Source organism: Triturus cristatus, chromosome 5_2 (assembly GCF_964204655.1).
Source record: "Triturus cristatus chromosome 5_2, aTriCri1.1, whole genome shotgun sequence".
Lineage (NCBI taxonomy): Eukaryota > Metazoa > Chordata > Amphibia > Caudata > Salamandridae > Triturus > Triturus cristatus.
In genome coordinates this window covers 541187536-541211664 of record NC_140588.1, presented here as the reverse complement: position 1 = coordinate 541211664, position 24129 = coordinate 541187536, and the positions used below count along the sequence as shown (strand labels likewise).

At 42.6% G+C, this 24129-nt stretch overlaps 1 protein-coding gene and 1 pseudogene across 1 annotated transcript in view; both read right to left on the bottom strand.

Annotated features, from left to right (window-relative positions):
• Positions 1-24129, bottom strand: part of VOPP1 (VOPP1 WW domain binding protein) — a 438410-nt gene that overhangs the window by 224695 nt on the left and 189586 nt on the right. The gene's annotated exons all lie outside the window — the stretch shown is intronic.
• LOC146823277 (large ribosomal subunit protein eL31 pseudogene) lies at positions 16806-17335 on the bottom strand (annotated as a pseudogene).

Genomic DNA, 24129 nt, shown 5'->3' with positions numbered 1-24129 from the left:
GACGAAGACTTGAAGCCCAGGATGCTCCGCAACAGGGACGAAGACTAAGCCGAGGAGGAAGACGAAGGCATGGAACAATACAAACTAAGGAAACAAGAGAGACGTGGTAGCCAACAAATGGAATGTAAAGGTAAGTAATGGGAGGTTCTAAGCCCCTCAAGAGATTTTGCAAGAACAGCATAAAGGCTGTGCTGGCAAAACCTAAAAAAGGTATGGACCAGTCATAGAAAACATAGAAAAGTAAACACACAAAAGGTGATGGAAGGAATTCTTGCATCTAGTCTACCAACTGCCATTTTTGCCCTCCATGCCACTCCAAATTAAACCTGACCGTACGCAAATTAGTCTTGGTTCTGCTCCAATATTAACAGTTCAGACCCTGGCGCAGCACATAAAACAGCACCATGATATAGGCCCTGAGATTGTGCATCAGAGCTGCAATGATAGTGAGCCATTGCAAACAAGAAGTGAGCCTTAGGGTGTCAACAGCATTAAGGAGAGGAAAGACAGCAGTGAATGGAGTCACTTGGTCCCAGTACCATAAAAACCTTCCTTAGTCAAGCACAAGTTCTTAAAAAGAATGTGATCTTATATGGTAAGCCACTGAAGTTTCTGATACCTTTTTAAAGGGTGATCAAACTTGCAGAGTTCAAAAACCCAGTAAGTGGCTATTTTCTGGGTCAATTGCCGAATACTAATTGTGAAGGTAAGGCGGATCAATGTTTACAGTTGCTTGTGTTGTCTAGTCCTGATAAAATACAGACGTCCTAACATTTTTCTTCAAAGTTCCTTTCAATGAGAAGGAAGAAGCTTCTTCAGGAGCCAGACATGGAAAAGGCACACTGAGGCCGCACTGTGGATTTGTTCTACCACAGAAGTTCTTTGTTGAATAATAAGTAGGGTTGAACAAAGGACACATGGCAGTTGACCACAGAGTAGAGTTCTATGGCATGTCTTTTGCCACAATTAAAACCTCTGTTTTTCTATCATTAAACTTTAGAAAATTAGCCTTTATCCAGGATTGGTAGGCGGAAAGACCATAGGGCCATATGTAGATAGCTAAATACCGGTCGTAACGGCCGAAAATCGGTAATTTTCCCGTTACCGACCGGTATTTAGCCCTTTCTAATGTAGGAGGCAGGTTTTAAGGATTCGGTAATTTACCGAATCAGTATTTTAAGAAATCGGTAAAATACCGAATCGGTAAATTGCCGAATCCTTAAATCCTATGTAGGGAGCACTCAAGTGAGTGCATTTTTGGTTTAAGGATTCGTTATTTACCACCAACTACAAGTTGATGGTAAATACCGAATACCTTTTCAAAAGCAATTTTGTGCTTTTTTAAAAGTGCCATGTGGCAGACATAGGGCATGTATGTGCGCCACATGTGCACACATGCACGATTCAGGGGTGCAACAGGGTGTCATTGTGACACCCTGCCACCCTTGAATATGCTCCCCCTATTCCCATTCATTCCTATGGGCCTCCAGGAATCGGTAACATTCGGTATTTAGGAATCGGTAAATAGAAATTACCTACATATGGCCCATAGAGTTTAATTTGGCTTAAAGAAAGTCACAATGTGGGTATGCTTAACATATGAAATCGTGTATAGCCCCAAAGTATTGATAGAGGGCAAGAGGCTGCATACAAAGGTTGAACAGTACTGAAGCCAATGAAGAATATGGAAACCTCTAAAACTGATAGTGCAATGATCTGAATGGAGCTGAAGAAAGAATCTAGGCAGCCTAAGCTCAGATAGAATGGAGATAGCCCATGAAACATAGGCCATAGGAGTTGTCCATCAGCTTCCTCGTTTTGCCCTGCTCTCGCCAGAGAAAAAAGAGTTGCAAACAGAATGCATGAGATAAGGAAGTTTATAAATCTGCCCTATAGGGTTATCATAAATCAAATATAGCAGCCCAGTCCACTATTTTTATTCATAAAATAGGATAAGCTAAGAATGATCCTCATGAATGTTGTACAATCACCAAATCACGCCTTTAACCCAAATCGTGTAACCTGGAAATTCCTCCCTCCTGAGAGCTTTGCAAAATATTTTTTGATTTTTTTATAGCAATAATCCATGATAAATTCTTGTCTACTATTGAGGAAGCTCAGAATAAGAATGTGTTCAAAGCAATTACCCTGAGAATGGATTGTTTCTACTAGGAGTTTAAGCCTATTACTTTTGAAGAATCTGTGCAAACTATTGGGAACTAAATCAGGGTCACCTGATGATCCTTGCCCTCTTTTTGTTCTTTCCCAGGCTGTTGAGGTTGAAATCTAAAGGTTACTTAACAGGTCCTTAGAGACAGTTTCAGGTACTCGCTCATGGAAGCAGGCAAAGGTGGTTCCCCTGCTAAAGAAACCTTTGGTGGATCCTACGATGGAAAATTGATTATTACTCATCTTTCAAAACACCCTGAACATAACTAACTTCTTCACCTGACTCAGTCCAGTTTTAGGCCACTTTCAGCTCAGAAACTGTCCAAAATAGTATTCCACTCTTATTCCAGCGACTAATGGATCGGGATATATGTGGCTCTGTGCTAAGGTGGATACAGCCCTTTCTTCATGACAGTGGTCAATCAGAGCTAAACTCTCCTTATTTTTCAGAAAGCAAATCAACTAAACATAGAATGCCACAGGGCTCTTCGCTAGGCTCAACTTTGTTTAATGTTTGTATGGCCCTATTGGCCTTTCTGATCCAATTATATGGCATTAGTGTGGTCTCATTTGACCATGACATACAGTTGATTTTCTTGATCAATTAATACCCAGCCATCACTCAAAATTCTTTTGAAGCCTGCTTCACCAGTGTGACTGACTGAATGAAATGGAGCAATCTTAAATGTAACTTCAAAAAGACTGAAGCTCAGCACTTTAGAACTTCAAAGGACAACTGGTCAAACAACTGGTGGTCAGCAAGTGTCTCTCTCCCGACTTGGCCATCTACTGTCGCTAGAAACCTGGGAGTGAAATTTGATAATGACTTTGCCTTTCACCCTCAGGTATTATTGGTTGCTTGCTCCTGTTTTGCCCTGTTATTTTCCCTAAAGAAATTTATAGACCTCTTGCCCCTTGGCAATCGCAAAACAGTGGTCCATGCATTGATCATGGTGAAAATAGACTATGCTCATATAATCCACTAGGGCTTAGCAGTTTTTCAGATTCTTCGTCTCAAGACCGTCCAGAGTGCTGCAGTTCAATTATCCTTAAATTGGCACACCATGATGGTATCATCTTATCTTAAACAGCTCCACTGGCTGCAGGCCCAAACAGATTTGTTAAAAAAAGCCCTGCTAATGGCTCACAGAGATGTTTACAACTCTGGTCCTAGCTATCCAATTGACCAACTCCTACCTTACATTCCATCCTGAATGCAGAGATATTCTGATGCTCACTTAAGATTCTTTGGATCTGACATCCCAGAAGTGGAGGGCATTTCTTTTCCTTCCTATCAGTAAAGGCCTGGAATCATCTTCCCCCAGCACTCTGTCATACTGGTGATGAAACGCTTTTTAGAAAACTGTTAAAACCTGGTTGTTTTCTCTTGCTAGGATGCCTTACACATGCTAGTTCCTTGTTTGTTGACTCTGTGACACTCTTTGGAGCAGCTGTTGCACACTATAAATCTCATCATTCATTCATTCCTTCATTCATCTTTCAGGCCTGCTACTGCCAAATGATGCATTAATCTTTTAAAGACAAAAGAGAGCTCAAGAAGCACAAGCCTGAAAGATTAGATTCCTTATTCAGTCACTCATCCAAAACTGCGACCAGCACTGAGTTACTTACTTGCCATGCCAAGATGAAACCCCTCCTGTGTAAGGTCAGGAAAGCTGTCTAATTCTAGGTAGGTTGCAAGTCAGCAGGCTCAGATTTTCTCACCGACTTTAGACAATGACTGCTCTTGGGAAGGCAGGCAGGAGTTGAAATCATTCTCTACATCCAATTGAGGGTTATTTAAAAGAGGGGTGATGATACACTTTTCTACTGCCAGCAAATGGAATCAAAGGGGAAAGGTCAATTAGGAATGAATTGAAATGTTCAGAACATGTGCAGAGGCTAGAACAATTGCAGCGGCTAAGACTCGCCAAATGGCAGAAGTCCCTTCGAATTCATATTTGAGTTATTAGTTAATTATATATTGAGTTATAAAAGCCAACGAGATGCTAGGCAGCTCAAGTAAACTAGAGGCCTACAGGAATCCACATTTGATTGGAGGGGGGTGTGGGGGGGGGGTAACTATTTAGGTGAGCTGAGTCACATACTCCATTTACTCACAGGGGGAGCCTCTGAGATATCAGCCCCTATAAGAGGGTCATACAACAAAGGGAGGCCTAACACACCATCCGCCACCCAACATGATACACCCTTGATATACAGAAAGTCATGTTGTTCTGGAACAAACTGCTGCGCCCACAACTCCACACGATACCAAGTGACATACTAAAAATTGCCAAATTAACTGCTCACTAGTCTTGCTATGCCTTTATGTTTTTGCGATGTCTGTGGTTTTATATGTCTAATGGCAAACTGTAAATAAGGTTTAGTTGTAACAGGAAATATAGGCATATGTAACGTAGTACTGACGTGCCTTGTTACTAGCTCCATAGCACACAGCGAGAAATTGTATGATCGCAACAAGTGGAACGCAAATGTATGCCGTAATATAAAATGGATTAAGTAACCTGTGCATAAACTGTCACATAATGTCATGGTAATCCCGCAATAAAAATTGCTTTTTAAAAAAAAGAGACATACAGGAATATTAGGGGGATAACTTAGTGACCGTAGATGTACAATCAGAAGATGGAGTAATTTCATATATATGATGGACTTTGTGAGGAAAAATTACTAGCTAGTTTATGACAAAATGCCTGAGTGAGAGACGAGTGAAAGACTTTGGGAAGTTTAACAATGCAAAGCTAGTGAGAGATAACACACTTACTGTTAAATGAAAATGTTCCCTTGGGAGAGAGAAGCTTGTGCGATCTGAGCAGTAAAAAGAGCAGATTTACACTGATGCAAGCAAGCATAGTTCATTTGTAGCCGATCTCTGTACATAAGAGTTGCTTCCTCAGGATGCAACCTCTGAGCAGTCCCACATTTTGAGACAGTAGAAGGATTCGGGCTCGATGGTGCTGCATAACTAACACTGAAGCATAATTGAAGGAGGTTAGAACATTGTCGATGGCTGAACTGGGTACAGAAGTGCATAATTCCTGAAACTTAAAAGGCGTCAACCCAACGCCATGTTTATTCTATTCCATCAGCTCCTTAAGTGCCTCTGAATGAGTGCGCTAAGCTGGAGATGCAGGAGTAGAGATTGAAAATGTGGTCGGTAAGAGCTCAATGGGAAAAGCAGTTTGAACTGTGGACATTGACTGAACCTGAAAGGCCAAAGGTAGAAAGGTGTGGCCTGCCTGGAGGGCAAACGCCGTTATAGCCTGCAAACACCAAAAACACAGAAAGTGCTCCAGTCTGAGCTGCAGTGGCATCTTCAACACCAAGTATAAGACACTCCATAGCTATAATACTCCAAGACGGACTAGTTCAATGTCTTCAGTCAAAACAGCACAAGGCACACGGAGGGATTGGCAAACAAGCAAAACACGAAGCAGCAATAAAGGACAGCTTCCTGCAAGGGCTGACCCAGTGTGGCAAGAGGAGAGATCAATGTGAGCCTCTAAAAATGATGGCAACAGTAACTCTGACTCACGAGACAGTTCTGACGGGAGGATCTTAGAGCCAGGACAGCAAAAAACAAATTAGGAACGGAGGAGCTGTGAGGCCAATTCTCAGTCATAAGCAATCCTAATGATGAATGAAAGCAAGTTCACAGCGGGGGGCGGGATTGAATGAGCAATAAGAATAGCAGCCTGACGATGCAAAGTTTAGCATTTTGGAATTGGAATTAAGTCAGATGACTTACTAGAACTGCGACAAAAGTACAATTGTTAATACCCATCAGAGCAGTCAACAAGGAGGGTGAGGGGCTTAACCCCTTCGGTGCTCATGACGGAACGGTTCCGTCATGAGCCACGGTTGAGCTGTGCTCATGACGGAACCGTTCCGTCATGACCACGCCCGCGCAAGAAACCGTCAGCACAGCGGCGGAATTTGCGCAGCATGGAAGGGGTTAAGTAAATTGATCGATTGTTAAAGAGCACGATCATTCAACGTGTTGATATACCTCTCTCCATGATCATCATGGCAGGACATGGGTGCACCCCCGGTGGAGAAGGACTTGAATCGGCAAGCCTTAGCCGCACTCCCAGCGCTGCCATACAGTGAGGCAAACGTAGTCCCCGAAAGCCCTTTGGTGCGACACATGGTTACCTCATTAGGGAACAACAAGGTGAGTGAAATCCCTAGCCCAAAGACTGAGGCTGAAATGGACTAGCCTTTTTTTAAAATTTTGTTTTTAGAGTTTTATATAGCGCAAACTGGACCCGAGACATCGAGTAACAGCGCGCTTTACATAGCACCAGTTTCGTTACAGAAGGACACGTTCATTTTTGTTAGGCACGGTGAGATGAAGTGATTTGCCCAGAATCACAAAATGTTGAGTGTCGTTGCCAAGACTCGAACCCAGTTTCCCAGCTTGGTGGTCAACCGCTCTAGCCGGAAGGGTACATCGTCTCCCCGAAAGTTTTCCTTTTACAAACGGTCAAAACTAATCCCAATTGGCAAAACTATATAGTAGTCATGAAAATCAACGAGTTTAAAAATGAGACACAGCAAGATTTTTATTTTTAAGCGAGCTTGCAGTCAAATGTAAAGAGGAAGTGACCAAGGCTCTGAAACGCAAGTGAACACATTCATATGGAAAAGAGGTAAGGTAATATGAAGCAGTTGATTAAATACCACAGAGCCAGTCGCCACGAGACACATGAGAGAAGGACTGCAGCACAGTTCAGGGGAGAAAAACTATACCACCAAGATGGTGGCTGAAATAGCAAAATGGAGGACTAACTTTCCTACTGAAGGACACAGACAGCACTAGCCCCAAAAGTCATAAGAAGAACACAATTTCAATCAAGGAAATGAGAGTTTAAAATAAGAAACGAGTGATTGTCAAAAATCACAAAAGAAACAGACAGGGGAATACAGTATACCATACCATGCCCAGTTGTCTGATAGCTCATTACTGTAAGATTCTCTAAAATGTAGCTCACTCCAAAGCTTATTGGACCTCATTTGTGAAAAGTGTTGCATCGCTGCATGAAAACAGCGATGCAACACTTTTTAGTACGCCCTCCTTGCAACACCATGGATGTACCATATTTACTGTACGGCGCTCCATGTCGCAAGCATTACAAATACGTCAGTATTCCTGACGTAACTGAAAGCGCAAAAGTGGCATATTGCTAGGGTGTGTCTAAAAACAGATGAAACTGCAGCCATGTGTCCTTTCAAATGGAGCAAGCCCCATGTGAAGGGCCTGTGTCACTGCATCAAATCCTTACACCTGTCTCACAGGAGGCATAAGGATTTGACGCAGTGGTGTCCTAGAAGTGTCGCAGTGATATCTCATAGATTTCACCACGACACCTCTACGAGCTTTTTTTGCACCTCAATGCCCACCCTGCATACATTATACCTGTTGTAGGTATAATGTAGCGCAGGGGTTTACAAAGTGACACATCTGCCTAGATGCATCACTTTGTAAATATGGTGCAGTATGGCGCATATTTTACGCCACAGCAGCCTCACAAAAAGTGATGCAATGGCAGCACAAAGTGCTCTTAAATAAGACCCTATATATTTTAATGTACATTATGTGGCATGAGAATGCTGCTTGTCAAAGCAGTACATCAGGAAGGAGAAACAAGCATGGGCAAAGTCAATAGGTCTCGCCTATGAAAGCTATTGGCTTTGGCAATATTTTGTAGCCAAACATCAAATCATTGGCAATGTTATCAATGCCTAAGCATGAACAAAAGGCACTGGTTTAGCCAATAAGGCTAAAAGGCGAGAACGATTGACTTTACCGATTATCTTTTTTTTATAGGAGCTTATGGGAGAGGGGTTTAGTCTGGTATTAGAAGGCATTTGTAAAAAATGTATATGCTGCAGCTGTCTTTGCAATTTTTTTTGTTTGTTTTGTCATCTGTTTTATGGAAGGCTTTGAATTCATGAGTTGATTGAATGTGGATGTTGGAAGTATGGCTGAAAGTGAGTAGCTATATATTCGTCCGAATCGAAAAAAAGAGATGGCAATATGAATTAAAAGCAAGAAGATGATTGATATTAATTGTTATTTTTTTCTTTGTCGTGAGAGGTTTATCAATGATGAAGCCTGTGCAGTGTCCGAAAGGCCAAGCTAGCCATCACAGGTTAATTAGGACATTAAACCTCGTCCATATAGAGATTTTAGGAGCAAGTTTCTGTGTTAAGCATTGTGTGCGTCATTGAATGAAAATGTTATCAGGAGGAAATGTGGCTTAATGGACCAAGTAGTTTACAAAGCTCCGGGAGAACCAGGTTCAAGTCCAAGCACCACACAACACCGTGTGAGTCTGAACAAATCAGTTAAACTCCCCATGCATGAAAAAGAAATAAAATATGACATTTGGCAACAAATCCTATCACATAAACAAAGCAATTGCGCCCATTTTCATGTGCTTGTGAAAATACATTTGGAAGCATATAACATCTGTTGTCACAATAGGCATGCATTTCAAAGAAGAAAAGGATTTCTTTGAAGTGTGTGTGGCATAGTAAAAATGAGCAACAAATGACAAGAGGTGCAAAAAAGATGACAGGGGAAGAAGAAAAAATGACAGGCATTGATAAATGCATTAGGTTTTGCCTACATGAAAAATAATATATTTTTTGTTGTAGCTTATTTTGGGGGAGTTTTCGTGTGAAATTGACATGAATGTATCAGACCGCTTTACATGAGCACAAGTTGCGTAACATATGGACACTTTTATTTTTGTTAGGCACGGGGGATTAAGTGATTTGCCCAGAATCATTGGAAGTTGAGCGACGTTGCCGAGACTCAAACCAGGTACCCTGGATTTGCGGTTGACTGCCCTAGCCGTTAGGCCACATCCTCTCCACCCTCTTGCCGAGTAGTTGTACAATAAAAGTTACAGAAAGTCTGTAAAAAATGTTATCCCTTGTTTATATACTAAAAGGCAATATATTGTGCTATTACTAGTGGTTTAGTGCGGGTAGGTAATAGCAACATTTTGAAAAAAGGAAATGAAAGAGGGAAATAATACAATTAATTGATGTAATAGCAATATTATGTGTTTAGAGGAGTTCTGAAAACCTTTGGGACTGGAGCCACTGCACCTGATGCACTATTCAAATCATGCCCCTAGTGCCTGCAAGATAACTGCATTTGTTACTGCCTGATAATAGTAAAATATAGCAATATTTGGTGTTTAGACGAGTTAAGACAACTTTAGGCCCAAGTGCCACTGCACCTGCTGCACCATTCAAATCATGACCCTATTGCATGTAAGGTAACTGGACTTGTTACTGCCTGTTTAGTAGTAAAATATTGCAATATTTGGTGTTTAGATTCCTTAAGCTTTGAACCCCGGTGTCACTGCACCTGCTGCACCATTGAAATCATGACCCTTGTGCCTGCACAGTAACTGCAATTGTGACTGCTTATTTAGTAGTTAAATATAGCAATATTTGGTGTTTAGAGTAGTTCTCACAACTTTTAACCCCTGTGCCACTGCACCTGCAGCACCATTGAAATCATGCCTCTAATGCCTGCAAGATAACTGCATTTGTGACTGCCTGTTCAGTAGTAAAATATAGCAATATTCAGTGTTTAGACGAGTTATGACAACTTTTGGCCCCGGTGTCACAGCACCTGCAGCACCATTAAAATCATGGTCCTAATGCCTGCTAGATAACTGCACTAGTGACTGCCTGTTTAATGATAAAATTTAGCAATATTCAGGGTCCCTAGAGCTTTTGGCAATGGTGCCACTGCACCAGCTGCACCATGCAAATCATGCCCCTGTTAACTGAAAGATAACTGCAATAGTGACTGCCTGTATAGTAGTAAAATATAGCAATATTAGGTGTTTAGAGGAGTTCTGACAACCTTTGGAGCTGGGTCCACTACACCTGCTGCACCATTCAAATCAAGACCCTATTGTCGGTAAGGTAACTGCACTTGTGGCTGCCTGTTTAGTTGTAAAATATAGCAATATTAGGTGCTTAGTGGGGTGCCTGGAGCTTTTGGTCCCGGTGCCACTGCACCTGCTGCACTATTGGAATCATTACCCCAGCGCTTGCTAGATAACTGCACTTGTGACTGCCAGTTTAAAAGTTGTAAAATATAGCAATATTAGGTGTTTAGAGAATTTCTGACAACTTTTGGGCCCGGTGCCACTGCACCTGCTGCACCATTCAAAAATTAACCCTGTTGCCTGCAAGATAACTATACTTGTGACTGCCTATTTGGTAGTAAAATATAGCAATGTTTGGTGTTTAGTGGAGTTATGACAACTTTTGGCCCAGGGCCACTGCACCTACTGCACCATTTAAATCATGCCCCTTTTAACTGCAAGGTACCTGCAACTATGACTGCCTGTACAGTAATAAAATATAGCAATATTAGGTGTTTAGATGAATTCTGACAACTTTTGGGCCCTGTACCACTGCACCTGCTGCACCATTCAAATCATGACTCTGTTGTCTGCAAGGCAACTGCACTTGTGGCTGCCTGTTTAGTGGTAAAATATAGCAATTTTAGGTGTTAAGTGGGTGCCTGTAGCGTTTGGTTCTGTTGCCACTGCCCGTGCTGCACCATTGAAATCATGACCCTGTTGTCTGCAAGTTAACTGCACTTGTGACTGCCTGTTTAGTTTTAGATTTTAGCAATAATCTGAGTTTAGTTGGCTCACTATAGCTTTTAGCCCGGTGCCCACTGCACCATTCAAATCAAAACCCTTTTAGCTGCAAGGTAACTGCAATTGTGACTGCCTGTTTAGTAGTCAAATATAGCAATATTATGTGTTTAGAGGAGTTCTGACACTTTTGGACCCGGTACTACTGCACCTTCTGCCCCATTCCAATCATGACCCTGTTGTCTGCAAGGTAACTGCACTTGTGGCTGCCTGTTACCTTTTAAAATATAGCATACCTCTTGTATATTAACTTTATTTTTTGAATGTGCAATGTTTATTTTAACATTTAGAAATTGATCATAATGACCAAACAGATTAAGTTGAAAAAAATCAACCGATAAGGCCTATAAAGTGCAAAGAAAGGTACTGAGGTATGACTAGGAAATGCCACAAACATTCTAAGGCTAAAGCATCTGCTTTACACAACTTAGTAATAAAAAGCAAGCCTTCCAGCATACTGTTAGAAGCTATCTGCCTTTTCCGTGGGAAGAGATTTTATCTTGACAGTGAATGAGGGGTAAAAAGTGTGAACAGCTTCAGTAAAAGTATCATAAATGCATGCAGCCAGGGAAGGTTCACAAACAAAAAAGAAGTTTCACACCAAAGTGAATGAACGCAGTAATTCAGCAATAGGAACTGATAAGAACCCCCTTTTAAGATATATTAAATACAGGAGATTTCACATGCACAGCGCAAACCTACAAATAGTACCTCAATCACAATGCAATCAGTGGAAGGACAGCAATCAGCACTTGGTCCATGCTCCACCTAAAACAATAGATGCTTAGGCTTATAGTAAGGAAACACACAAAAAGAAGTAATTAAAAACAATGTCAGCATATTCAAGCATCACCTACTTTAAAATGCATAATTAAATGAGCTTTGTTCATATAAGCTATGCAGCTCTCATAACATTTATCTGGCATTGATGTACTTTGAAAGCACTATGATTTATGCTGTTGAAAAGTGCTTTCTTTTCAGAGAGCTAGTGTATAAAAAATATTACTGAATATCACCTAATACCAAGCTTTTAGATACTTGTTTAATGTGTACCTGGAATGGGGGTTTGAACCTCATGGTGTCCGTTGTCTAATATTCTAATTTATAGAATAATGGAAAGTTCTTTGTAGCTAAAACATATTGGGACTTAGGGCAATATCGGCCAGCTCTGCGGACAGTTTCTCCATTAGGGCTCTGGGGCTGAGCCCCCCCTGAAATTCCTACACATTCCTATACAAATATTAAATAGATCAATTTATTTGGAGATACAATCTTTAAACAAATCGATGTATTTAAGTCTGGGCTGGCTATCCCAGGCTGCCTGCCCCACTTCGCTCTGAAGCAGGAGATGGAAGCTAGACAGTAAATCAACTTTCTGAACTGTCACACATGAGCAGGATTACTGTTCAAAAGCCCTTCATTGCCATTGCAGTCTATGGTACTTATGAGGGGCTTTGATTGAGAGCTCTGACACTAAAGTCATAGCAAAGTACCTGTGAATGGGTTGGCCTTTCTGCAGAGCACACAGGACAATGATTATGTGTTCCAGTTGCAATGGCAGTTCTGTGGGAATGTGTGTGAAGGGGTGCACAGATGGCAAAATATTAACAGGGCAAATGGAAATAAATTGTTTAACTGTGAGTGAGTGCAGTGTGTGTTTGGAAGGGGTGAAGTAAGGAAAATGTGAGGAAGTGCATTTGGGAAAGAGTGAAAAGAGGGGTGCTGTAGAGGAAAGATAGGGGGTTGAAGATGTGGAGATGAATGAGATGTGCAGAGAAGAAGGGCATACATATCTAACATAAACAGCACATAACTGAAAGCCAGAACTTCGTCCACAGGCCTCATTACTATTGAAAATTCAGAATGAATTTTTTTTCAAGGTTCATTATTTATAACAAATACTTGTTGTTACTCATTTATCTTATACAGCAAACAACTATTGACCAAGCCAATCGTACTGACAGGTTTTAGGTGTAGGTCAGTTGTTGTGTAATATATCTGGATGCAATTACATCTCAGAGAGAAACCAAAATACCGGTTAGGTAGCACACTATGGGACTCACAGAAATTTCATTTACATGTTCCCTTTTAGAGAGCCCCCACAGTTCCTAGATTTAATCTTCTCAAACTAGTCTCCAATCCTTTCAAAGATGCAGCTATCTCTTGGTTTAACTGCCTGCCAAAAAACACCAGGATAGTCTGCACGTACCTAAATATAGAGGCAGAACCCTCAAAAGAACATAAACTAATTCTCTAGCAAAGTAAACAGGTCCGGATCCCTTTTAGGGATCAGGTGGCAGAATACGAAGGTTGACTTGAGTGGCCGGTTTCAATAAATGTTTGCCCCGTTGCCACCTCTTATCAGTACAACATACATGGCTTTACAGATGCCTGTTCTCTTGGGGGGAAGGAGATCTGTAAGGTTTGAAAGGTCAAGAACAGGTCAATGGTAGATGACTGGGGGTGCACACATTTTTTAACAGGAGGTCATGTTTGAAAGAAGAGGGGATGTTGAGATTTACGATGATTTATGGCAAGTCTGTTAAGATTTATATATTCTGTTATTTGTTGATAAAAAAAGGTAATTTGCAGTACATTTACCTTTCAAATGTCTTTCTAAGCTGCTGTTCAGACACAGCCTTTGTGTAGTGATGCCCCTCACAGCAGGGCTGCCTCCAGTCTGGAGCATCCACAACAAAGGCACAAAAAAGTGTGAGGGCTCTGCACTGAAGTGTGTCGAAGGTCGACAAAGGGTTGACCTTGTCTAAAGGGTTCCTTTCAACTTGCAGCTCCACCCATACTCACCCATAGCATCTACAACAAGCATTTGCAATGCAATAGGTCTCGCATTTGCGAGAGTTAGAGTTATTGGTGTTGTAAATGCTAATGTATTTTACCTATGTGTTTTTGTTTGGAGTGTTGTGAATGTCTGTGGTGTGGAGAGGAAATATGTGGGTTGGATTGAAATTGTTAGTTGTGGAATTGTGTGGGGTGGTATTGTGTGGTGTGTAGTGTATTTATGTTGTGGAATTGTGTGGCATGGTGAATAGATAGGGGTGAGAGGTACAGGGAAAGGATAGACAGGAAGACAGAGAGGGCTAGGTAGTTTGTGCACTAAGTGGTGAATGAACACCAGACAGAGGAGCAGAAAGAGTGTGTGAGAAAGAGAGGAAGAAGGGGAGAACAGGCCGCAGACATATAAAGAGGGAGCGCGTATATATGCAGAAGGCACCCCAAGAGGAGGAGGAGAGTGTGGGATTGGGGATGAAAACCTTGAAAAGGCACGGGAAAGATATTGTGCTCGAAGACCTTAAGTGAACCGCATGAGTGGGGCGTAAAGAGTGCTTGAGCGAGTGAAAGAGAGTGGTGAGAGATGGCATGAGAGAAAGAGTGAGAGAGGGACATGTGGAAGGGGCACCCGGGGGGAGGGTGAAAGTTGAGCTAGTGCACAGCCTGAAGAGGTACAGGAAGGCAGCATGTATGAGCAGGCTGTATACAAAGGAGATAGAGAGTGAGGGAGGGATGAGAGGGGGCAGTGGGATTGCGGGATGAGAGGGGGTTTTGGGAGTGTGAGGGAGAGATGAGAAGGGCAGTGGGTGTGTTGTGGAGAGATGATAGGTTTGGTGGAAGTGCGAGGGAGAGATGGGTTGCATTGGAATTGTTTGTAGTGGATTTTGTGTGGTATGGAATTGTGTGGTGTGGAGTTGTGGAAATATATGGTATGGTGTGCTGTAGAATTATGTGGATAGTAATTAAATAGCATTAAGTGTAATTGAATGATGTAAAGTTACATTGTGAGTTATGGAGTTAACTATGTGGTATGGTATTGTGTGTTGAGTTTTGACATGTTGTGGAGTTGAATTATGTAGTGCGCTGTGAAATTCTGTGGCAAGATGTGGAAAACTGTTGTTGATTGGAGGTATACGGTGTGTATATTGCCTGAAATCCCTTTTGTAACGTGGGCTGTACCCTAAATTATGCATCTTACATGTCTGACATCTGCTGTTGTCTACATATAGGAATTTGTGCTGGAGGATGTATAGCGAGTACAAATACTATGCTAGGCACTGCTGGCTTACTTTTGTGCCATTGTGCGCAGCTAAATACCATGCAGAACATCAAGAATTATTGAGAGGACATAGAAGCCTTCAAATGGGATTACTCCACTTCCAAATAATGTATACTGGAATCATGAAATGTGTTTCCAAAGAGTGGCATAGATGTTCACCTCATCCGCTCTACAAATGTAGGTGTAAGCAGTGCTCACCCTCTGTCCCGGTGGCACACAATGTGTGTAGAGGCAGGATAGTGCAAAATTAGACACACATCCGGTGTAATGCAAGTAAGGGCCTTGGGACGCTTGCTGACACACCCAGTGCTTGTAAGTATATCAGCAGTGTGCACCCACCTACATTTATGCAACTGTTGTGGCTGTACGTATACTCCCAACCCGTGCAGTGTTGGGATGGTGTACACTCAGGCGCCTACTTAGTATGAACAGAACTTAGTCTGTACACACTGACTGACATGCACCTGCTGTTTGGAATTTTTTTTGTGACTATCTACACACCCCTCCTGTGAGCAAATCTTCTGGCTCTGTTCACACGCTTACAGACACACACCCAGTGTGTGCATGTCTCATAGACACACAGTGTGCACAGAGCTACAGAGGTGTTAACTGTTAACTCACAAATACAAATCTAGTTTGTGCCAGTGTCTGGACTGTATGCACTCTCACGTTCTCAAACCCAGTGCATGCAGGTATTCTGAATGGGTGCAAATCAAGCACCCAGTGTGCCCCGTAATGGCAGGTATACACGCCTTGTGTTATACACAGTTATACACACATTATTCACAGAGGGCTGGAGAGGTGTTAACTCACAAGCACAAACTGATTTGTGCCAGGGTCGTGACTCTATGCACCACCATGTTCGCACACCCAGTGTATCCAGTTATCGTGACTGTGTGCAAATCAAACACTCGCTGTGCACTGGCAATGGCAGGTACACCCACAGTGCCAGCATGTTTCCTGTTAGTGTAAACACTTGGGGCAGCGGCAAAGCATTACTAGCCACACAGAAATTGTACACACAAAGCAATCTGAGAAAGCTGCCTCTCCTAAAACCTTGGAAATTAGTGTACTTGCATAATAATTTGCATATGGCTTGAATTTATAATTACACTGAACACGCAAATTATTGCAGAAGAGAGAGTGGGCAGGATGCAGGGCTTCTGTTTAGAGTGCTTCTGTGACAAGTCTGTGCAGCTGAGAGAAGGGGGCCCAGAGGTTAGGCAAATTTGTGTTTTATTTCGGGTGCGAATGGAGCGCGACTAAACCTGCAATATCACCATACTCTTTGACAACCGCATAAACAAGACACAAAATCTGAATATTGGAACCAGTCTTTCAGGTGTTGTGTACTCTGTCATTTAGAGTCTTAGAGGATCGAGGATCTTACTGACTCCACAATGAACATTTTCAGAAAACAAGCAGAACTTTTTTTTTTTATTCAACCACTAGATGGCAGAGCGTACACACCACGCATAAATCTGTATTTTCAGTGTCAATAAGTATTGTTTTTGGAAAGTTATTTATTTAATTTCCCACGTGCTAGAATGACTGTGTATCCTTCAGGTCAGTAACCCTAACTCATTGTGTATTTATGTACCGCGTGGTGTGTATGTCCATTACCAATGAAACCCTCTTCAAGGCCCTCTGGACTGGGGCCCCTCTCCGCCTTCCAAAACTAGAGAGGAGACGCCATGCGCGTGCCCATCGCCTGTCCGGGCGCGCACATGGTTTGTCTCCCTTCGCGCCCCAAAGCGACGACAATAGAGTCTCGCCAAGCGAAGCAGCTGCGCTGCATTCGCTAGGCGAGACCTAAAAAGGACAGTGCTTCTTGAATCTAATCAGCAGCCATTTGGTAACAAAAGTGTTGATTGAATTTGTAAAGGGAGCCCTTTCACCATCCCCATACTCACAGCAGGGTTTGCATCTCCTGTCTCCTGCCCTCCAGCCACTGATTTTTTTTTCAACACAGGATAACTGCAGTTTTCATCAGCGTTGACTGTCTGGAGACCATTAAATATGGTGACTGGTACATATGTGACCAATGTGTATAGCTTGTTGGGTGAATCTTCATCCTCATTGTGTTTTCTGGATAGGCACACGCGCATGAGGTAAGGAACTTTCCTGATTCCTTTAGCCCAAACTGCCTAGTTCAGCCTGGTGTCTATGCCCACATCTGGAGTTCCCATTTCCTGAACTGCAAATTTACGAATTGCTTTCAGAGCACGGGGTGCACGCCACTTGAAGCCAACTCCATGGATTCGTTTGTGGACATTGATGGTGTATTCCCTGGCAACCACCTCATTCATGGCAGATCTGCCTTTCTTCTTCTCACCCCCTTTCTTAGCAGGAGCCATATCGAAGCAGAGTCAATGACAATGCAGATAATACAATTCCACTGCGTGGTAAGCTATCCTCCCCTTCCATCTGGTGCCAATACAAACCAGAGGCATTCAAGTACACCCCGCTCTGCTGGATATTTCATAATGTGAGTTCAACCTGAGGATGAACACCAGTATCTATTTTTTAATGTGTACATTAATTCCCATGTATTTTCTCGACATGTGTCCAGCCATTATTTTCCACTTTCAACCCCTGAGGAGATCTACTGACCTGGCTGGATCAGTGTTCTAGTGGTAAGCTAGCTGCGGAGAGATGTATACCTGATTCTAGTACCAATCAAAAATGTCTAATGTAGCACAATCTTCACACTGAAATAATGTTTTTTTCCACATTCGGTATCCTCAAACTGCATGCTTTCTCAAAAATATTCTCTGCATATCTTAAATCCGGAATTAAAAACTGTCCTTTAAAAATTGCGCAGCGACGCCAATTCCACCGCAGTGCTCCCGCAGTGCTGACATTCCAATTGCGGGCGTGGTCATGACGTCTCCCGGCCGTCGTCCGCACACGCCCATCGTGACTCATGACGGCCGGGAGACGTCATGAGCATGGAAGAGGTTAATTAAAACTTCTGTTTGTCACCTCTCCTTTTTTCTTCTCTCTTTCAAATGTTCCTCTCCTTCCCTTCCATCCTCTGCATGCCTTCTCTCTCTGAGCATAACTTACTCTGACACATGCATGTTTGTCTATTCTCTATTATTGTATTACTGCAAATTTCCCACAACTCATTTACAAGATCACAATCTCTTCTCCTTCCTCTGAAAGTCATACCTATGCAACCTAACAATACCTAATCTCCTCTAACTCATCTATTAACCCCAGCAACCATGTGCAAGAGCTCACACTCCCGTCCCATAATGATCACAACCAACCACTATTCATTTAGTCCACCATATGGAAACTGAAATGACTGCATGGAATGGTTTGATTGGGGACACAAAACTAACCCCAATAACTGACAGTAACCAGTAACATTGAACCAACCATTAACCTTGGGTATCGGAGCAGCGTGTTGCCCGCCGTTAAGTTCTTTGATGCCTCATCAGGGAAAGTAAGCGATGTATAAATGCAATTACAATTACAATACAATTACAATAATAAGCCCCAGCCCCAGATCCCTAATGGAGAATCCATCTCTGGTTTCTGTGTTCAAAATGTGAGATTAGGACTCTCCGTTTCTTGATTAGATGTATATTCACTCAGTTTCCGAAAAATTAATTCTTGTATGACAAAGCCCTGGCGTGACTTTCAAGGCAAAACAAAAGCACGATGTAAAGCTACTAATTAAGTAAATATAAAATAAATAACAATTCTCAGCACCAGAAAATGGGAGCAACAACAGTTAACAAAGAAATCCAAAGCGGACAATGTTACTCTGTGGCAGATGATGGAAAGTTGGAATGTTACTAAAGGTAATTTTTGCGAGACCAGAGGAAAGGTTCTGGTGATTTGACAGCGTACATGTTAGTATTTGTCCGTGGGGTTTATCTCATGAGCACATCTGCCTTTGGACAACAAGTGAGTTCATGGTGTGCACATCTTTCCCAAGACAGTCACCTCAAGACTGAATGTAACAAAGGATGTATGAAGCCCAGCTTGTTTTCACTCTGCTAAATGTTCAGACTCTGCAATAATAACACAATTCTGTTATCATGCACGACACCTTAATACTTCCCACAGAGAGCACACTACAAACACGCACTCTCCCAACCAAGCAAAACCTACAGAGCAACGGGCTACTCCTCTAACAAAGTGCTTTGGTGCCTTGTCATAGGTATGATATGCTATGTAAATGGAACTACAAATCAACAGTACAATTGCCACAGTAAATCAACCATGTTCCTGTCTCAGAAAGTATCAGCACCAATGGCTGCATACACAAATAGTCTAGACCAGTGCATGTACAACCCAAAGTCAAGTGCACACGCAACAGCACTAAAACGCACACAGAGAACAACCACAGAATGAGAAGCAGCAGTATAAGCTTTGCTCACACAAAGGACAGGCATAGCACAGGTAACTGCAGTCAAAGCTTCAGTCACATACACACAAACATAGACACACTAGGTACAGCACGTAAGAACAATGGAAGCTTCACTGCATAGAACAGTTGGAGCACAGCATCAGTGGTGCAAGTTTCCCTCACACAAAGGACAGGCATGGCACAGGTAACTGCAGCCAAAGCTCCAGTCACATACACACAAACAAACATAGACACACTAGGTACAGCACGTAAGAACAATGGAAGCTTCACTGCATAGAACAGTTGGAGCACAGCATCAGTGGTGCAAGTTTCCCTCACACAAAGGACAGGCATAGCACAGGTAACTGCAGTCAAAGCTTCAGTCACATACACACAAACATAGACACACTAGGTACAGCACGTAAGAACAATGGAAGCTTCACTGCATAGAACAGTTAGAGCACAGCATCAGTGGTGCAAGTTTCCCTCACACAAAGTACAGGCATGGCACAGGTAACTGCAGCCAAAGCTCCAGTCACATACACACAAACAAACATAGACACACTAGGCACAGCACGTAAGAACAATGGAAGCTTCACTGCATAGAACAGTTAGAGCACAGCATCAGTGGTGCAAGTTTCCCTCACACAAAGTACAGGTACACTTCTCACAGAAGCAGTACAAGCTTTCCTCACACACAGAGCAGGTGCACAAAGAGGAGAGCATATGTATTAGGGATGGTTTCTAAGGCAAGAGTAGATCAAGGTGGGGGCTTGTCTTTCCATTGAACTGATGGAGGGCTCTGTCGTTTGAGGTTAGGCGGTATCACCCCCAGGTGTTCAGTACACTCCTTTAATGTAAAACATACTATTTCCTCGGCAGAGACACAGCCAACTTTCAATTTCTGCAGCCACTACAACAAGTTACAATTGGAAATGGCTGTTTTGTTGTCTTCTCACAGCGCACTTAACGCTAACGGAACAAGGGCTGCCCAGAGAGAGACACCACTTTATAAGCACTGCCCCCATCGTCGCCACCTCCAGGGACTGCTACTACTGATTACACATTAGGCAGTGCGACTTATTGCCGATAGCCCATCATTACACACTGCAGCAGCCTGAAGGTAGAAATACACTATCTTCATGAGCGCGATGACAAGACTGTGCCCAGTCACCAATAAAAGCAGCAATTGCATTCATTTATGTCTTGCTGTCTGCGAACTATGATCAATATTTATTGAAACACTAAAATCATATCCCCAGACAGGTTCCCATACACAATCGAAAGCCAGGCAAGCACATCTTTAATAATAAGTAAACACAAGTCTGGAAATATGTAGCTAGCAGCAGGGCATTACATTGTACTGGGCATCTGTCCCAAGTTATTCTGCCAGTAAGGGTCTTCCAGCTCCCCAGCTGGCGGCACAGTGGCTGATTCTAAATTGCTGCTTCCTTTTCATTTCTTCTTCTTCAGGTTGAAGGGTTCTCTAAGCTAATGGCTGTTACTGAGCAGGATTCACTCTGTTCTGGATCATTCCCAAAAATAACATAATGATTTTCCATTTCAAGGTTTGTTATATATATGACTAGACTTTAGTTTCTCTTTTTAAGGTGAGGAGAGGCAAGACTAAAAACTTTGCAGCCTTTGTTGCAAAGAACAACAAACAAAGACAGAGGGCAAACCTGGCTCAATGACATGAACCTTGACGGCTTTGAAACTCAATTTTGACTAAATACAGTGCCTAATTTGTGAAAGAATGAGTGCTGGTTCTCAAAACTCTGCTCTGGCGGTGCTATGAAAAATCAGCATTCCGAATATCGAGGCTAAGTAGTGTTAATTCACTTCAGGCCTTTTTAAACCACTTCCAGACTGTACTGCCCCTTTATCTCACTCTTGTCAGTTCCTGGTTTCACCCTATGTGCCTTTTTTTTCCATCTTTCTCTTCCTCTTCCTTTCCTGTTAGTGTGTTTTATCTCTCTTGCTCGCGGTCAATATATCATGAGGAATAATATGTGCTGGGCTCCAAAAAATGTGGGCCCCACTGGCAACCACCAGCTCGTATTAAGCACTAACTGAATGTCAAGTCACTTCGATTCACCCTGGACACTAACATTACCCTAAAGCAACACATTACCAAAACAAAGACAGGCTGGTACCAGCTTTCACTTATAAAGAAAGTCAAACCATTTCTTTCAGAAAGCGACCTCAAAATGGCTGTTCATGCTCTTGTACTTTGCATCTGAAAAGTGGGTGCTCTACTCCAGGACCTCCCTGACCTCACACTGGCATTCTTTTGGCTACACGTCAGAGCACATCTCATCCAGGGCCTGAAGCCATCTCATCACATCATCCTAACTCTGATGGAACTTCAATGGCTCCCTTTGCCAGTCTGAACTATCAGCATCCTGCTTTTCTACCAGACAAGCTCACCATCTTTGGTGGTTCTCAATACACCCACCGCCAGGACACCTTCAGACTGCAGACTAAGACTAAACAGTGTTTAGACAAAAGTTTGGGAAAAAAATATTGTCTTGACAAAATATTGTGTCAGGAATATCGAGGACAAAAATATTGTGAAGGTAAGTTTCCATAGGTAAGCAAAGCTTTACTATGTATAAGTCCACATATATGTGCCTTGACGATATTTATATCTTCAAAGTATATAGAGAGATAAGAATAGCAAATCTATACTTCCCTATTTGTATAATTTAGGAAAGAGCTGAAGCCTCACCTCTTTAAGGAACACAAAATCCTAATATATTACCACCCACAACCCAGCTTTCTCTCCTCCTACTTGACCACTTTATATTGTTGGAAAGTGGGTTATTGGTAGGGGCAATTGTAGGTCTGCCACTGGTAATAAGGCCACTAACACATGATAGGACTCAGCATAGGTGTTAGAAAATTATTCCTATGCTCAACCCTTGGTAACGTGGCTGCGAATAGACAGGCTTAACTTCAAAGACAGGTATGTAAAGCCTTTAAAAACACCATTTCAGTAAATAATTAAGACACAACACATAATAAAAATCCAACACCAATGTATAAAAATAGGAAATATGTTTATCTTTAAAATGACACTAAAATGACAAAAATCCAGTGTAGGGAACCGGAGATATGAATTTTCAAAGATTTAATATAATATAGCACTTAGAAGATTATAGCACTATATTGTGATACCTGCTCGCGATAGACCAGGCCAAAGTCAAAGTTTCAGGTGGACTGCGATGGAGCCCTGAGTGGCTGCAGCTTGTGGCATGTCCCGGTCTCAGTTTCTACCTTCCCACTTAGAAACTTTTCTGGAGCTTTTTCTCGCGAGGCCCCTCGAAGCTCCCAGCCAGTCCGAATCCGGTGAGAGTTCGGCGGCTTGACTCGTGACGAGGTCCCGGTCAACTTCCCTGGAGCGGACTTAGAAAACTTCTCAAGATCGCTTCAGTGGGGCAACCCAGGAATCCAGGCCGGTACGCGATGGAAGGCAGGCGGCTTGGCTCTCGCGGTTGCTCCCGGTCACCTTTTCTACGAGCGGACTTAGAAACTTTTTTGGAGCTTTTTCTCGCAGGGTCTCTTGATGCTCCTCATGTAGCCGGATCCAGTGAGGGTTCGCAAGCTTCAGATTTTCTCTAGTCCCAGTCAATCTCTGGAAGATGGAGCGATTGAGCTTTTAGCGGGAAGAACCTGGTTGGCTTGGCCGGCTCGCGGTTGAAGGCAGGCGGCCTGGCTGGCCAGGTTGAGTCGGTCCCTCTATGGAGATTTTTTTCCAAGTTGGTCCAAAGTTCTCCAAACTTCTTGAATTTCTTCCTGAAGTTCCTCAAAGGGTCCCAAAGTGTCTCAAACTCACTCCAAGGGTCTGGAAGCTCCAAGATGGTCCTTGAAAGTTGAGGACGTTAGTTCCCACAATCCACTGATACAAAACCCTTACAAATCCACTGATGGTTCTCCAAGGTGTAGATTTAGTTGGTGATGTTCCAGTTGAGCTCTTTTAACCCTTAGCTTTCAGGAAGTCCACTCTTTAGTTCTTTTTCAGCAAAATAATCCACAGGGCTGTAGTTTCAGACAGTGCAGTTTTCAGAGGTCAGGCCTTAGAAATCTTCGCACAGCAAAACTTCTCAGCAGGGCACTTCTTGCTTCAGTAAGTTCCAAGCAGCAGATCTGTAGGGCTCTGCCCCTCTCAGATACTTATTCCAAGTTCTCTGGGTCATGCAGGTGGTCACTTCTGACCAATGGGAGTAGGGTAACTCCTCAAAGTTATGAGCACATACTGTGGAGTGTGGCATTATTTTGTCCCAGAGTGCATCAAATCTTCCAAATCCATAATGGCTGATTTCCAGCAAGGAGGTAAGAGCTGGATAAACACACCCCCTAGGATGGCTTATTTCCATAGACTCTCCCCCTACTATCTGCACATACCTTCCCTAATCCTGGGTCTGGTGTGGGTCAAAAGTGTAAAGTGGAAACCTACACTGTGGTCATCCCTCTGCCTTTGAAGACCATGGTTTACGACTCCCCCCACTTGCCTGGCATTCCTATTGAACAGCACACTGCCGTGCCAGCAGAGCTGGTTAACCCCAGGGGCTCTTTATCAACTCTTCAAGGCAGCCTGGCTAATCCACTTAACTCTGACCAATCAGGACAGACCACTGGAAGGCTGAAATTGGACTTACAAACAAGAAAGTCTCATAACTTCTTGCATGTACACTTTAGGAGAAATTCAACAATATGATATTGTTGTATTTATTAATACCATTCTGGGAAGTCTTTGAATGGCATTTATAATCCTCTCCTATCAATAGTTATTAATT